This window comes from Gorilla gorilla, chromosome 17 (assembly GCF_029281585.2).
Source record: "Gorilla gorilla gorilla isolate KB3781 chromosome 17, NHGRI_mGorGor1-v2.1_pri, whole genome shotgun sequence".
Classification (NCBI taxonomy): Eukaryota; Metazoa; Chordata; class Mammalia; order Primates; family Hominidae; genus Gorilla; species Gorilla gorilla.
This window is the reverse complement of record NC_073241.2, coordinates 17,767,501-17,787,500: the sequence shown is the minus strand read 5'-3', so window position 1 is coordinate 17,787,500 and position 20,000 is coordinate 17,767,501.

Below are 20,000 nucleotides of genomic sequence, written 5' to 3'. Positions count from 1 at the left end.
TGGAATGGAATGGAATGGAATGGAATCAACCCGAGTAGAATGGAATGGATTGGATTGGAATGGAATGGAATGGAATCGAACGGAATGGAATGGAATGGAATGGAATGGAATGGAATGGAATGAAATTTAATGGAATGGAATGGAATGGAATCGAATGGAATCGAATGGAATCGAATGGAATGGAATGGAATAGAATGGAATCAACCCGAGTAGAACGGAATGGAATGGAATGGAATGGAAAGGAATGGAATGGAATGGAATGGAATGCAATGGAATGGAATGGAATGGAATGGAATGGAATGGAATGGAATGGAATGGAATGGAATCAACCCGAGTAGAACGGAATGGATTGGAATGGAATGGAATGGAATGGAATCGTATGGAATCGAAAAGAATGGAATGGAATGGAATGGAATGGAATGGAATGGAATGGAATGGAATGGAATGGAATGAAATCAACCCGAGTAGAACGTAATGGAATGGAATGGAATGGAATGGAATGGAATGGAATGGAATGGAATGGAATGGAATGGAATGGAATCAACCCGAGTAGAACGGAATGGATTGAAATGGAATGGAATGGAATCGAATGGAATGGAATGGAATGGAATGGAATCAACCCGAGTAAAACGGAATGGATTGGAATGGAATGGAATGGAATGGCATGGAATGAAATCAACCCTAGTAGAAAGTAATGGAATGGAATGGAATGGAATGGAAAGGAAAGTAATGGAATGGAATGGAATGGAATGGAATGGAATGGAATGGAATGGAATGGAATCAACCCGAGTAGAATGGAATGGATTGTAATGGAATGGAATGGAATCGAATGGAATGGAATGGAATGGAATGGAATCAACCCGAGTAGAACGGAATGGATTGGAATGGAATGGAATGGAATGGAATCGTATGGAATCGAAAGGAATGGAATGGAATGGAATGGAATGGAATGGAATGGAATGGAATGGAATGGAATGGAATGAAATCAACACGAGTAGAACGTAATGGAATGGAATGGAATGGAAAGGAATGGAATGGAATGGAATGGAATAAAATTTAATGGAATGGAATGGAATGGAATGGAATGGAATGGAATGGAATTGAATGGAAAGGAATCAACCCGAGTAGAATGGAATGGATTGGAATGGAATGGAATGGAATGGAATGGAATGGAATGGAATGGAATGCAATCAACCCGAGTAGAATGGAATTGATTGGAATGGAATGGAATGGAATGGAATGGAATGGAATCAACCAGAGTAGAATGGAATGGATTGGAATGGAACGGAATGGAATGGAATGGAATGGAATGGAATGGAATGGAATGGAATGGAATGGAATCAACCCGAGTAGAATGGAATGGATTGGATTGGAATGGAATGGAATGGAATCGAACGGAATGGAATGGAATGGAATGGAATGGAATGGAATGGAATGGAATGAAATTTAATGGAATGGAATGGAATGGAATCGAATGGAATCGAATTGAATCGAATGGAATGGAATGGAATAGAATGGAATCAACCCGAGTAGAACGGAATGGAATGGAATGGAATGGAAAGGAATGGAATGGAATGGAATGGAATGGAATGGAATGGAATGGAATGGAATGGAATCCAATGGAATGGAAAGGAATGGAATGGAATGGAATGGAATGGAATGGAATGCAATGGAATGGATTGGAATGGAATGGAATCGAATCGAATGGAACGGAATGGAATGGAATGGAATGGAATGGAATCCAGTGGAATGGAATGGAATCGAATGGAATCAACCCGAGTAGAATGGAATGGATTGGAATGGACTGGAATGGAAAGGAATGGAATGGAATGGAAAGGAATGGAATCAACCCGAGTAGAACGGAATGGATTGAAATGGAATGGAATGGAATCGAATGGCATAGAATGGAATGGAATGGAATGGAATGCAATGGAAAGGAATGAATTCAACCAGAGTAGAACGGAATGGAATGGAATGGAATGGAATGGAATGGAATGGAATCAACCCGAGAAGAATGGAATGGATTGGAATGGACTGGAATGGAATGGAATGGAATGGAATGGAATCAAATCAAGCCGAGTAGAATGGAATGGATTGGAATGGACTGGAATGGAATGGAATGGAATGGAATGGAATGGAATGGAATGGAATGGAATGGAATGGAATCAAATCAACCAGAGTAGAATGGAATGGATTGGAATGGAATGGAATGGAATGGAATGGAATGAATTGGAATGGAATGGAATAGAATGGAATGGAATGGAATGGAATCAACCCGAGTAGAATGGAATGGATTGGAATGGAATGGAATGGAATGCAATGGAATGGAATGGAATGGAATGGAATCAACCCGAGTAGAATGGAATGGATTGGAATGGACTGGACTGGACTGGAATGGAATGGAATGGAATCAAATCAACCCGAGTAGAATGGAATGGATTGGAATGGAATGGAATGGAATCAAATGGAATGGAATGGAATGGAATTGAATGGAATGGAATGGAATGGAATGGAATGGAATGGAATGGAATGGAATGGAATCAACCCGAGTAGAATGGAATGGATTGGAATGGAATGGAATGGAATGGAATCGAATGGAATCGAATGGAATGGAATGGAATGGAATGGAATGGAATGGAATGGAATCGAATGGAATCGAATGGAATGGAATGGAATGGAATGGAATGGAATGGAATGGAATGGAATGGAATGGAATGGAATGGAATCAACCCGAGTAGAATGGAATGGAATTGAATGGAATGGAATGCAATGGAATTTAATGGAATGGAATGGAATGGAAGGGAATTTAAAGGAATGGAATGGAATGGAATCGAATGGAATGGAATGGAATGGAATGGAATGGAATGGAATGGAATGGAATGGAATGGAATGGAATCAACCCGAGTAGAACGGAAAGGTTTGGAATGGAATGGAATGGAATGGAATCGAATGGAATGGAATGGAATGGAATGGAATGGAAAGGAAAGGAATGGAATGGAATGGAATGGAATAAAATTTAATGGAATGGAATGGAATGGAATGGAATGGAATGGAATCGAATGGAATGGAATGGAATGGAATGGAATGGAATGGAATGGAATGGAATGGAATCAACCCTAGTAGAATGGAATGGATTGGAATGGAATGTAATGGAATGGAATGGAATGGAATGGAATGGAATGGAATGGAATCAACTCGAGTAGAATGGAATGGATTGGAATGGACTGGAATGGAATGGAATGGAATGGAACGGAATGGAATGGAATGGAATGGAATGGAATGTAAACGAATGGAATGGAATGGAATAGATTGGAATCAACCCGAGTAGAACGGAATGGAATGGAATGGAATGGAATGCAATAGAATGGAATGGAATGGAATGGAATGGAATGGAATGGAATGGAATGGAATGGAATGGAATCAAAAGGAATGGAATGGAATGGAATGGAATGGAATGGAATGGAATGGAACGGCATGGAATCAACCCGAGTAGAATGGAATGGATAGGAATGGACTGGAATGGAATGGAATGGAATGGAATGGAATGGAATGGAATGGAATGGAATGGAATGGAATGGAATGGAATGGAATGGAATCAACCCGAGTAGAATGGAATGGATTGAAATGGAATGGAATGGAATCGAATGGAATGGATTGGAATGGAATGGAATCAACCCGAGTAGAATGGAATGGATTGGAATGGAATGGAATGGAATGGAATCGTATGGAATCGAAAGGAATGGAATGGAATGGAATGTAATGGAATGGAATGGAATGGAATGGAATGGAATGAAATCAACCCGAGTAGAACGTAATGGAATGGAATGGAATGGAATGGAATGGAAAGGAATGGAATGGAATGGAATGGAATAAAATTTAATGGAATGGAATGGAATGGAATGGAATTGAATGGAATCAACCCGAGTTGAATGGAATGGATTGGAATGGAATGGAATGGAATGGAATGGAATGGAATGGAATGGAATGGAATGGAATGGAATGGAATGGAATCAACCCGAGTTGAATGGAATGGATTGGAATGGAATGGAATGGAATGGAATGGAATGGAATGGGATGGAATGGATGGAATGGAATCAACCCGAGTAGAATGGAATGGATTGAAATGGAATGGAATGGAATGGAATGGAATGGAATGGAATGGAATGGAATCAACCCGAGTAGAACGGAATGGATTGGAATGGAATGCAATCGAATGGAATGGAATGGAATGGAATCGAGTGGAATGGAATGGAATGGAATGGAATGGAATGGAATGGAATGGAATGGAATGAAATCAACCCGAGTACAAAGTAATGGAATGGAATGGAATGGAATGGAAAGGAAAGGAATGGAATGGAATGGAATGGAATAAAATTTAATGGAATGGAATGGAATGGAATGGAATGGAATGGAATGGAATGGAATGGAACCGAATGGAATGGAATGGAATGGAATGGAATGGAATGGAATCAACACAAGTAGAATGGAATGGATTGGAATGGAATGGAATGGAATGGAATGGAATGGAATGGAATGGAATCAACCCGAGTAGAATGGAATGGATTGGAATGGACTGGAATGGAATGCAATGGAATGGAACGGAATGGAATGGAATGGAATGGAATGGAATGTAACGGAATGGAATGGAATGGAATAGATTGGAATCAACCCGAGTAGAACAGAATGGAATGGAATGGAATGGAATGCAATAGAATGGAATGGAATGGAATGGAATGGAATGGAATGGAATGGAATGGAATGGAATGGAATCGAAAGGAATGGAATGGAATGGAATGGAATGGAATGGAATGGAATGGAATGGAATGGAATGGAATCAACCCGAGTAGAATGGAATGGATTGGAATGGACTGGAATGGAATGGAATGGAATGGAATGGAATGGAATGGAATCAACCCGAGGAGAATGGAATGGATTGAAATGGAATGGAATGGAATGGAATGGAATGGAATGGAATGGGATGGAACGGAATCAACCCGAGTAGAACGGAATGGATTGGAATGGAATGGAATGGAATGGAATCGTATGGAATCGAAAGGAATGGAATGGAATGGAATGGAATGGAATGGAAAGGAATGGAATGGAATGGAATGGAATGGAATGGAATGGAATGAAATCAACCCGAGTAGAACGTAATGGAATGGAATGGAATGGAAAGGAATGGAAAGGAATGGAATGGAATAAAATTTAATGGAATGGAATGGAATGGAATGGAATTGAATGGAATCAACCCGAGTTGAATGGAATGGATTGGAATGGAATGGAATGGAATGGAATGGAATGGAATGGAATGGAATGGAATGGAATGGAATCAACCCGAGTAGAATGGAATGGATTGGAATGGAATGGAATGGAATGGAATGGAATGGAATGGAATGGAATGGAATCAACCGGAGTAGAATGGAATGGATTGGAATGGAACGGAATGGAATGGAATGGAATGGAATGGAATGGAATGGAATGGAATGGAATCAACCCGAGTAGAATGGAATGGATTGGAATGGAATGGAATGGATTGGAATGGAATGGAATCAACCCGAGTAGAATGGAGTGGATTGGAATGGAACGGAATGGAATGGAATGGAATTGAATGGAATCGAATGGAATGGAATGGAATGGAATGGAATGGAATGGAATGGAATGGAATGGAATCAACCCGAGTAGAGCGGAATGGAATGGAATGGAATGGAATGGAATGGAATGGAATGGAATGGAATGGAATGGAATGGAATTTAATGGAATGGAATGGAATGGAATCGAAAGGAATCGAATGGAATGGAATGGAATGGAATGGAATCAAATCAACCCGAGTTGAATGGAATGGATTGGAATGGAATGGAATGGAATGGAATGGAATGGAATGGAATGGAATGGAATGGAATGGAATGGAATGGAATGGAATCAAATCAACCCGAGTAGAATGGACTGGATTGGAATGGAATGGAATGGAATGGAATTGAATGGAATCGAATGGAATGGAATGGAATGGAATGGAATGGAATGGAATGGAATGGAATCAACCCGAGTAGAACGGAATGGAATGGAATGGAATGGAATGGAATGGAATGGAATGGAATGGAATGGAATGGAATGGAATGGAATGGAATGGAATGGAATGGAATGGAATGGAATGGAATGGAATGGAATTTAATGGAATGGAATGGAATGGAATCGAATGGAATCGAATGGAATCGAATGGAATGGAATGGTATAGAATGGAATGGAACGGAATGGAATGGAATGGAATTGAACGGAATGGAGTGGAATGGAATGGAATGGAATGGAATGGAATGGAATCAACCCGAGTAGAATGGAATGGATTGGAATGGAATGGAATGGAATGGAATGGAATGGAATGGAATGGAATGGAATCAACCCGAGTAGAATGGAATGGATTGGAATGGAATGGAATGGAATGGAATCGAATGGAATCAAATGGAATGGAATGGAATGGAATGGAATGGAATGGAATGGAAAGGAATGGAATGGAAAATACCCGAGTAGAATGGAATGGATTGGAATGGAATGGATTGGAATGGAATCGAATGGAATGGAATGGAATGGAATGGAATGGAATCAACCCGAGTAGAACGGAATGGAATGGAATGGAATGGAATGGAATGGAATGGAATGGAATGGAACGGAACGGAATGGAATGGAATGGAATGGAATGGAATGGAATGGAATGGAAAGGAATGGAATGGAATCAACCCGAGTAGAATGGAATGGATTGGAATGGAATGGAATGGAATGGAATGGAATGGAATGGAATGGAATCAACCCGAGTAGAATGGAATGGATTGAAATGCAATGAAATGGAATGGAATGGAAAGGAATGGAATGGAGTGGAACGGAATGGAATGGAATGGAATCAACCCGAGTAGAAAGGAATGGATTGGAATACAATGGAATGGAATGGAATGGAATAGAATTCAATAGAATAGAATGGAATGGAATGGAATGGAATCGAATGGAAACCAATGGAATCGAATGGAATGGAGTGGAATAGAATGGAATCAACCCGAATAGAACGGAATGGAATGGAATGGAATGGAATGGAATAGAAAGGAAGGGAATTCAATGGGATAGAATGCAATGGAATGGAATGGAATGGAATGAACCCGAGTAGAACGGAACGGAACGGAACGGAATGGAATGGAATGGATTGAAATGGAATGGAATCGAATGGAACCGAATGGAACCGAATGAAATGGAATGGAATGGAATGGAATGGAATGGAATGGAATGGAATGAACCCGAGTAGAATGGAATGGATTGGAATGGAATGGAATGGAATGGAATGGAATGGAATCGAATGGAATGGAATGGAATGGAATGGAATGGAATGGAATGGAATGGAATGGAATGGAATGGAATGGAATGGAATGGAATGGAATCAACCCGAGTACAACGGAATGGAATGGAATGGAATGGAATGGATTAGAAAGGAAGGGAATTCAATGGAATAGAATGCAATGGAATGGAATGGAATGGAATGAACCCGAGTAGAACGGAATGGAATGGAATGGAATGGAATGGAATGGAATGGAATGGAATGGAATGGAATGGAATGGAATGGAAAGGAATGGAATCAACCCGAGTAGAACGGAATGGAATTGAATGGAATGGAATGGAATGGAATGGAATGGAGTGTAATGGAATGGAATTTAATGGAATGGAATGGATTGGAATCGAATGGAATTGAATGGAATGGAATGGAAGGGAATGGAATGGAATGGAATAGAATGAAATCAACCCGAGTAGAACAGAATGGAATGGAATGGAATGGAATGGAATGGAATGGAATCAAATGGAATGGAATGGAATCAACCCGAGTAGAATGGAATGGATTGAAATGGAATGGAATGGAATCGAATGGAATGGAATGGAATGGAATGGAATGAAATCAACCCGAGTAGAACGTAATGGAATGGAATGGAATGCAATGGAAAGGAAAGGAATGGAATGGAATGGAATGGAATAAAATTTAATGGAATGGAATGGAATGGAATGGAATGGAATGGAATGGAATGGAATGGAATCGAATGGAATGGAATGGAATGGAATGGAATGGAATGGAATGGAATGGAATCAACCCGAGTAGAATGGAATGGATTGGAATGGAATGTAATGTAATGGAATGGAATGGAATGGAATGGAATGGAATCAACCCGAGTAGAATGGAATGGATTGGAATGGACTGGAATGGAATGGAATGGAATGGAACGGAATGGAATGGAATGGAATGGAATGGAATGTAACGGAATGGAATGGAATGGAATAGATTGGAATCAACCCGAGTAGAACGGAATGGAATGGAATGGAATGGAATGCAATAGAATGGAATGGAATGGAATGGAATGGAATGGAATGGAATGGAATGGAATGGAATGGAATGGAATGGAATGGAATCGAAAGGAATGGAATGGAATGGAATGGAATGGAATGGAATCAAACCGAGTAGAATGGAATGGAATGGAATGGAAAGGAATGGAATGGAATGGAATGGAATGGAATGGAATGGAATGGAATGGAATGGAACGGAATAGAATTAACCCGATTAGAACGGAATGGAATGGAAAGTAATGGAATGGAATGGAATGGAATGGAATGGAATGGAATGGAATGGAATGGAATGGAATGGAATGGAATCAACCCGAGTAGAATGGAATGGATTGAAATGGAATGGAATGGAATCAAATGGAATGGAATGGAATGGAATGGAATCAACCCGAGTAGAACGGAATGGATTGGAATGCAATGGAATGGAATGGCATGGAATGAAATCAACCCGAGTAGAACGTAATGGAATGCAATGGAATGGAATGGAAAGGAAAGGAATGGAATGGAATGGAATGGAATAAAATTTAATGGAATGTAATGGAATGGAATGGAATCGAATGGAATGGAATGGAATGGAATGGAATGGAATGGAATGGAATGGAATGGAATGGTATCAACCCAAGTAGAATGGAATGGATTGGAATGGAATGTAATGGAATGGAATGGAATGGAATGGAATCAACCCGAGTAGAATGGAATGGATTGGAATGGACTGGAATGGAATGGAATCGAAAGGAATGGAATGGAATGGAATGGAATGGAATGGAATGGAATGGAATGGAATCAACCCGAGTAGAATGGAATGGATTGGAATGGACTGGAATGGAATGGAATGGAATGGAATGGAATGGAATGGAATGGAATGGAATCAACCCGAGTAGAATGGAATGGATTGGAATGGAATGGAATGGAATGGAATGGAATGGAATGGAATGGAATGGAATGGAATGGAATCAACCCGAGTAGAATGGAATGGATTGAAATGGAATGGAATGGAATCGAATGGAATGGAATGGAATGGAATGGAATCAACCCGAGAAAAACGGAATGGATTGGAATGGAATGGAATGGAATGGAATGGAATGGAATGGAATGGAATGGAATGGAATGGAATGGAATCGAGTGGAATGGAATGGAATGGAATGGAATGGAATGGAATGGAATGGAATGGAATGGAATGGAATGGAATGGAATGGAATGAAATCAATCCGAGTACAACGTAATGGAATGGAATGGAATGGAATGGAAAGGAAAGGAATGGAATGGAATGGAATGGAATAAAATTTAATGGAATGGAATGGAATGGAATGGAATGGAAAGGAACCGAATGGAATGGAATGTAATGGAATGGAATGGAATGGAATGGAATCAACACAAGTAGAATGGAATGGATTGGTATGGAATGGAATGGAATGGAATGGAATGGAATCAACCCGAGTAGAATGGAATGGATTGGAATGGACTGGAATGGAATGGAATGGAATGGAACGGAATTTAATGGAATGGAATGGAATGGAATGTAACGGAATGGAATGGAATGGAATAGATTGGAATCAACCCGAGTAGAACAGAATGGAATGGAATGGAATGGAATGCAATAGAATGGAATGGAATGAATGGAATGGAATGGAATGGAATCGAAAGGAATGGAATGGAATGGAATGGAATGGAATGGAATGGAATCAACCCGAGTAGAATGGAATGGATTGGAATGGACTGGAATGGAATGGAATGGAATGGAATGGAATGGAATGCAATGGAATGGAATCAACCCGAGGAGAATGGAATGGATTGAAATGGAATGGAATGGAATGGAATGGAATGGAATGGAATGGAATGGAATGGGATGGAATGGAATCAACCCGAGTAGAACGGAATGGATTGGAATGGAATGGAATGGAATGGAATCGTATGGAATCGAAAGGAATGGAATGGAATGGAATGGAATGGAATGGAATGGAATGGAATGGAATGGAATGGAATGAAATCAACCCGAGTAGAAAGTAACGGAATGGAATGGAATGGAAAGGAATGGAATGGAATGGAATGGAATAAAATTTAATGGAATGGAATGGAATGGAATCGAATGGAATGGAATCAACCCGAGTTGAATGGAATGGATTGGAATGGAATGGAATGGAATGGAATGGAATGGAATGGAATGGAATGGAATGGAATCAACCCGAGTAGAATGGAATGGATTGGAATGGAATGGAACGGAATGGAATGGAATGGAATGGAATGGTATCAACCCAAGTAGAATGGAATGGATTGGAATGGAATGGAATGGAATGGAATGGAATGGAATGGAATGGAATGGAATAAACCCGAGTAGAATGGAATGGATTGGAATGGAACGGAATGGAATGGAATGGAATTGAATGGAATCGAATGGAATGGAATGGAATGGAATGGAATGGAATGGAATGGAATGGAATGGAATCAACCCGAGTAGAACGGAATGGAATGGAATGGCATGGAATGGAATGGAATGGAATGGAATGGAATGGAATGGAATGGAATGGAACGGAATGGAATTTAATGGAATGGAATGGAATGGAATCGAATGGAATCGAATGGAATGGAATGGAATGGAATGGAATCAAATCAACCCGAGATGAATGGAATGGATTGGAATGGAATGGAATGGAATGGAATGGAATGGAATGGAATGGAATGGAATGGAATGGAATGGAATCAAATCAACCCGAGTAGAATGTACTGGATTAGAATGGAATGGAATGGAATGGAATTGAATGGAATCGAATGGAATGGAATGGAATGGAATGGAATGGAATGGAATGGAATGGAATGGAATGGAATGGAATCAACCCGAGTAGAACGGAATGGAATGGAATGCAATGGAATGGAATGGAATGGAATGGAATGGAATGGAATGGAATGGAATGGAATGGAATGGAATGGAATGGAATTTAATGGAATGGAATGGAATGGAATCGAATGGAATCGAATGGAATCGAATGGAATGGAATGGAATGGAATCAACCCGAGTAGAATGGAATGGATTGGAATGGAATGGAATGGAATGGAATGGAATGGAATGGAATGGAATGGAATGGAATGGAATGGAATAGAATGGAATCATCCCGAGTAGAATGGAATGGATTGGAATGGAATGGAATGGAATGGAATCGAATGGAATCAAATGGAATGGAATGGAATGGAATGGAATGGAATGGAATGGAATGGAATGGAATGGAATGGAATGGAATCTACCCGAGTAGAATGGAATGGATTGGAATGGAATGGATTGGAATGGAATCGAATGGAATGGAATGGAATGGAATGGAATGGAATGGAATGGAATGGAATCAACCCGAGTAGAACGGAATGGAATGGAATGGAATGGAATGGAATGGAATGGAATGGAACGGAACGGAATGGAATGGAATGGAATGGAATGGAATGGAATGGAATGGAATGGAAAGGAATGGAATGGAATCAACCCGAGTAGAATGGAATGGATTGGAATGGAATGGAATGGAATGGAATGGAATGGAATGGAATGGAATGGAATCAACCCGAGTAGAATGGAATGGATTGAAATGCAATGAAATGGAATGGAATGGAAAAGAATGGAATGGAGTGGAACGGAATGGAATGGAATGGAATCAACCCGAGTAGAAAGGAATGGATTGGAATACAATGGAATGGAATGGAATGGAATGGAATTCAATATAATCGAATGGAATGGAATGGAATGGAATGGAATGGAATGGAATGGAATGGAATCAACCCGAGTAGAACGGAATGGAATGGAATGGAATGGAATGGAATGGAATGGAATGGAATGGAATGGAATGGAATGGAATTTAATGGAATGGAATGGAATGGAATCGAAAGGAATCGAATGGAATGGAATGGAATGGAATGGAATGGAATGGAATCAAATCAACCCGAGTTGAATGGAATGGATTGGAATGGAATGGAATGGAATGGAATGGAATGGAATGGAATGGAATGGAATGGAATGGAATGGAATGGAATGGAATGGAATGGAATCAAATCAACCCGAGTAGAATGGACTGGATTGGAATGGAATGGAATGGAATGGAATTGAATGGAATCGAATGGAATGGAATGGAATGGAATGGAATGGAATGGAATGGAATCAACCCGAGTAGAACGGAATGGAATGGAATGGAATGGAATGGAATGGAATGGAATGGAATGGAATGGAATGGAATGGAATGGAATGGAATGGAATTTAATGGAATGGAATGGAATGGAATCGAATGGAATCGAATGGAATCGAATGGAATGGAATGGTATAGAATGGAATGGAATGGAATGGAATGGAATGGAATTGAACGGAATGGAATGGAATGGAATGGAATGGAATGGAATGGAATCAACCCGAGTAGAACGGAATGGAATGGAATGGAATGGAATGGAATAGAAAGGAAGGGAATTCAATGGAACAGAATGCAATGGAATGGAATGGAATGGAATGAACCCGAGTAGAACGGAATGGAATGGAATGGAATGGAATGGAACGGAATGGAATGGAATGGAATGGAATGGAATGGAATGGAATCGAATAGAAAGGAATGGAACGGAATGGAATGGAATGGAATCGAATCGAATGGAATGGAATGGAATGGAATGAAATGGAATGGAATGGAATGGAATGGATTGGAAAGGAATGGAATCGAATGGAATGGAATGAAATGGAATGGAATGGAATGGAATGGAATCAAATCAACCCGAGTAGAATGGAATGGATTGGAATGCAATGGAATGGAATGGAATGGAATGGAATGGAATGGAATGGAATGGAATGGAATGGAATGGAATGGAATGGAATGGAATGGAATGGAATGGAATCAACCCGAGTAGAATGGAATGGAATGGAATGGAATGGAATGGAATTTAATGGAATGGAATGGAATGGAATCGAATGGAATCGAATGGAATGGAATGGAATGGAATGGAATGGAATGGAAAGGAATGTAATGGAATGGAATCTACCCGAGTAGAATGGAATGGATTGGAATGGAATGGATTGGAATGGAATGGAATGGAATGGAATCGAATGGAATGGAATGGAATGGAATGGAATGGAATGGAATGGAATCAACCCGAGTAGAACGGAATGGAATGGAATGGAATGGAATGGAATGGAATGGAATGGAATGGAATGGAATGGAATGGAATGGAATGGAATGGAATGGAATGGAATGGAATGGAATGGAATTTAATGGAATGGAATGGATTGGAATCGAATGGAATTGAATGGAATGGAATGGAAGGGAATGGAATGGAATGGAATAGAATGAAATCAACCCGAGTAGAACAGAATGGAATGGAATGGAATGGAATGGAATGGAATGGAATGGAATCAAATGGAATGGAATGGAATCAACCCGAGTAGAATGGAATGGATTGAAATGGAATGGAATGGAATCGAATGGAATGGAATGGAATGGAATGGAATGGAATGGAATGGAATGGAATGGAATGGAATGAAATCAACCCGAGTAGAACGTAATGGAATGGAATGGAACGGATTGGAAAGGAAAGGAATGGAATGGAATGGAATGGAATAAAATTTAATGGAATGGAATGGAATGGAATGGAATGGAATGGAATGGAATGGAATGGAATGGAATGGAATGGAATGGAATGGAATCAACCCGAGTAGAATGGAATGGATTGGAATGGAATGTAATGGAATAGAATGGAATGGAATGGAATGGAATGGAATCAACCCGAGTAGAATGGAATGGATTGGAATGGACTGGAATGGAATGGAATGGAATGGAACGGAATGGAATGGAATGGAATGGAATGGAATGGAATGTAACGGAATGGAATGGAATGGAATAGATTGGAATCAACCCGAGTAGAACGGAATGGAATGGAATGGAATGGAATGCAATAGAATGGAATGGAATGGAATGGAATGGAATGGAATGGAATGGAATGGAATGGAATGGAATGGAATCGAAAGGAATGGAATGGAATGGAATGGAATGGAATGGAATGGAATGGAATGGAATCAAACCGAGTAGAAAGGAATGGATTGGAATGGACTGGAATGGAATGGAATGGAATGGAATCAAACCGAGTAGAACGGAATGGAATGGAATGGAATAGAATGGAATGGAATGGAATGGAATGGAATGGAATGGAATGGAATGGAATGGAATGGAATGGAATCAACCCGAGTAGAATGGAATGGATTGAAATGGAATGGAATGGAATCGAATGGAATGGAATGGAATCAACCCGAGTAGAACGGAATGGATTGGAATGGAATGGAATGGAATGGCATGGAATGAAATCAACCCGAGTAGAACGTAATGGAATGGAATGGAATGGAATGGAAAGGAAAGTAATGGAATGGAATGGAATGGAATGGAATGGAATGGAATGGAATGGAATGGAATCAACCCGAGTAGAATGGAATGGATTGAAATGGAATGGAATGGAATGGAATGGAATGGAATGGAATGGAATGGAATGGAATGGAATCAACCCGAGTAGAACGGAATGGATTGGAATGGAATGGAATGGAATGGAATCGTATGGAATCGAAAAGAATGGAATGGAATGGAATGGAATGGAATGGAATGGAATGGAATGGAATGAAATCAACCCGAGTAGAACGTAATGGAATGGAATGGAATGGAAAGGAATGGAATGGAATGGAATGGAATAAAATTTAATGGAATGGAATTGAATGGAATGGAATGGAATGGAATTGAATGGAATGGAATCAACCCGAGTAGAATGGAATGAATTGGAATGGAATGGAATGGAATGGAATGGAATGGAATGGAATGCAATCAACCCGATTAGAATGGAATGGATTGGAATGGAATGGAATGGAATGAAATGGAATGGAATGGAATCAACCCGAGTAGAATGGAATGGATTGGAATGGAACGGAATGGAATGGAATGGAATGGAATGGAATGGAATGGAATGGAATGGAATCAACCCGAGTAGAATGGAATGGATTGGATTGGAATGGAATGGAATGGAATCGAACGGAATGGAATGGAATGGAATGGAATGGAATGGAATGGAATGAAATTTAATGGAATGGAATGGAATGGAATCGAATGGAATCGAATGGAATCGAATGGAATGGAATGGAATAGAATGGAATCAACCCGAGTAGAACGGAATGGAATGGAATGGAATGGAAAGGAATGGAATGGAATGGAATGGAATGGAATGGAATGGAATGGAATGGAATGGAATGGAATGGAATGGAATGGAATGGAATCAACCCGAGTAGAACGGAATGGATTGGAATGGAATGGAATGGAATGGAATCGTATGGAATCGAAAAGAATGGAATGGAATGGAATGGAATGGAATGGAATGGAATGGAATGGAATGGAATGAAATCAACCCGAGTAGAACGTAATGGAATGGAATGGAATGGAATGGAATGGAATGGAATGGAATGGAATGGAATGGAATGGAATGGAATGGAATCAACCCGAGTAGAACGGAATGGATTGAAATGGAATGGAATGGAATCGAATGGAATGGAATGGAATGGAATGGAATCAACCCGAGTAAAACGGAATGGATTGGAATGGAATGGAATGGAATGGCATGGAATGAAATCAACCCTAGTAGAAAGTAATGGAATGGAATGGAATGGAATGGAAAGGAAAGTAATGGAATGGAATGGAATGGAATGGAATGGAATGGAATGGAATGGAATGGAATGGAATCAACCCGAGTAGAATGGAATGGATTGTAATGGAATGGAATGGAATCGAATGGAATGGAATGGAATGGAATGGAATCAACCCGAGTAGAACGGAATGGATTGGAATGGAATGGAATGGAATGGAATCGTATGGAATCGAAAGGAATGGAATGGAATGGAATGGAATGGAATGGAATGGAATGGAATGGAATGGAATGGAATGGAATGGAATAAAATTTAATGGAATGGAATGGAATGGAATGGAATGGAATGGAATTGAATGGAAAGGAATCAACCCGAGTAGAATGGAATGGATTGGAATGGAATGGAATGGAATGGAATGGAATGGAATGGAATGCAATCAACCCGAGTAGAATGGAATTGATTGGAATGGAATGGAATGGAATGGAATGGAATGGAATCAACCCGAGTAGAATGGAATGGATTGGAATGGAACGGAATGGAATGGAATGGAATGGAATGGAATGGAATGGAATGGAATGGAATCAACCCGAGTAGAATGGAATGGATTGGATTGGAATGGAATGGAATGGAATCGAACGGAATGGAATGGAATGGAATGGAATGGAATGGAATGGAATGAAATTTAATGGAATGGAATGGAATGGAATCGAATGGAATCGAATTGAATCGAATGGAATGGAATGGAATAGAATGGAATCAACCCGAGTAGAACGGAATGGAATGGAATGGAATGGAAAGGAATGGAATGGAATGGAATGGAATGGAATGGAATGGAATGGAATGGAATGGAATCCAATGGAATGGAAAGGAATGGAATGGAATGGAATGGAATGGAATGGAATGGAATGGAATGGAATGGAATGGATTGGAATGGAATGGAATCGAATCGAATGGAACGGAATGGAATGGAATGGAATGGAATGGAATCCAGTGGAATGGAATGGAATCGAATGGAATCAACCCGAGTAGAATGGAATGGATTGAAATGGAATGGAATGGAATCGAATGGAATGGAATGGAATCAACCCGAGTAGAACGGAATGGATTGGAATGGAATGGAATGGAATGGCATGGAATGAAATCAACCCGAGTAGAACGTAATGGAATGGAATGGAATGGAATGGAAAGGAAAGTAATGGAATGGAATGGAATGGAATGGAATGGAATGGAATGGAATGGAATGGAATGGAATCAACCCGAGTAGAATGGAATGGATTGAAATGGAATGGAATGGAATGGAATGGAATGGAATGGAATGGAATGGAATGGAATCAACCCGAGTAGAACGGAATGGATTGGAATGGAATGGAATGGAATGGAATCGTATGGAATCGAAAAGAATGGAATGGAATGGAATGGAATGGAATGGAATGGAATGGATTGGAATGGAATGAAATCAACCCGAGTAGAACGTAATGGAATGGAATGGAATGGAAAGGAAAGGAATGGAATGGAATGGAATAAAATTTAATGGAATGGAATTGAATGGAATGGAATGGAATGGAATTGAATGGAATGGAATCAACCCGAGTAGAATGGAATGAATTGGAATGGAATGGAATGGAATGGAATGGAATGGAATGGAATGCAATCAACCCGATTAGAATGGAATGGATTGGAATGGAATGGAATGGAATGGAATCAACCCGAGTAGAACGGAATGGATTGGAATGGAATGGAATGGAATGGAATCGAATGGAATCGAAAAGAATGGAATGGAATGGAATGGAATGGAATGGAATGGAATGGATTGAAATGGAATGAAATCAACCCAAGTAGAACGTAATGGAATGGAATGGAATGGAAAGGAATGGAATGGAATGGAATGGAATAAAATTTAATGGAATGGAATTGAATGGAATGGAATGGAATGGAATTGAATGGAATGGAATCAACCCGTGTTGAATGGAATGAATTGGAATGGAATGGAATGGAATGGAATGGAATGGAATGGAATGCAATCAACCCGATTAGAATGGAATGGATTGGAATGGAATGGAATGGAATGGAATGGAATGGAATGGAATGGAATCAACCCGAGTAGAATGGAATGGATTGGAATGGAACGGAATGGAATGGAATGGAATGGAATGGAATGGAATGGAATGGAATGGAATCAACCCGAGTAGAATGGAATGGATTGGATTGGAATGGAATGGAATGGAATCGAACGGAATGGAATGGAATGGAATGGAATGGAATGGAATGGAATGAAATTTAATGGAATGGAATGGAATGGAATCGAATGGAATCGAATGGAATCGAATGGAATGGAATGGAATAGAATGGAATCAACCCGAGTAGAACGGAATGGAATGGAATGGAATGGAAAGGAATGGAATGGAATGGAATGGAATGGAATGGAATGGAATGGAATGGAATGGAATGGAATGGAATGGAATGGAATGGAATGGAATGGAATCAACCCGAGTAGAACGGAATGGATTGGAATGGAATGGAATGGAATGGAATCGTATGGAATCGAAAAGAATGGAATGGAATGGAATGGAATGGAATGGAATGGAATGGAATGGAATGGAATGGAATGAAATCAACCCGAGTAGAACGTAATGGAATGGAATGGAATGGAATGGAATGGAATGGAATGGAATGGAATGGAATGGAATCAACCCGAGTAGAACGGAATGGATTGAAATGGAATGGAATGGAATCGAATGGAATGGAATGGAATGGAATGGAATCAACCCGAGTAAAACGGAATGGATTGGAATGGAATGGAATGGAATGGCATGGAATGAAATCAACCCTAGTAGAAAGGAATGGAATGGAATGGAATGGAATAAAATTTAATGGAATGGAATGGAATGGAATGGAATGGAATGGAATTGAATGGAAAGGAATCAACCCGAGTAGAATGGAATGGATTGGAATGGAATGGAATGGAATGGAATGGAATGGAATGGAATGCAATCAACCCGAGTAGAATGGAATTGATTGGAATGGAATGGAATGGAATGGAATGGAATGGAATCAACCCGAGTAGAATGGAATGGATTGGAATGGAACGGAATGGAATGGAATGGAATGGAATGGAATGGAATGGAATGGAATCAACCCGAGTAGAATGGAATGGATTGGATTGGAATGGAATGGAATGGAATCGAACGGAATGGAATGGAATGGAATGGAATGGAATGGAATGGAATGAAATTTAATGGAATGGAATGGAATGGAATCGAATGGAATCGAATTGAATCGAATGGAATGGAATGGAATAGAATGGAATCAACCCGAGTAGAACGGAATGGAATGGAATGGAATGGAAAGGAATGGAATGGAATGGAATGGAATGGAATGGAATGGAATGCAATGGAATCCAATGGAATGGAAAGGAATGGAATTGAATGGAATGGAATGGAATGGAATGGAATGGAATGGATTGGAATGGAATGGAATCGAATGGAATGGAACGGAATGGAATGGAATGGAATGGAATGGAATCCAGTGGAATGGAATGGAATCGAATGGAATCAACCCGAGTAGAATGGAATGGATTGGAATGGACTGGAATGGAATGGAATGGAATGGAATGGAAAGGAATGGAATCAACCCGAGTAGAACGGAATGGATTGAAATGGAATGGAATGGAATCGAATGGCATAGAATGGAATGGAATGGAATGGAATGCAATGGAAAGGAATGAATTCAACCAGAGTAGAACGGAATGGAATGGAATGGAATGGAATGGAATGGAATGGAATGGAATGGAATCAACCCGAGAAAAACGGAATGGATTGGAATGGAATGGAATGGAATGGAATGGAATGGAATGGAATGGAATGGAATGGAATCGAGTGGAATGGAATGGAATGGAATGGAATGGAATGGAATGGAATGGAATGAAATCAATCCGAGTACAACGTAATGGAATGGAATGGAATGGAATGGAAAGGAAAGGAATGGAATGGAATGGAATGGAATAAAATTTAATGGAATG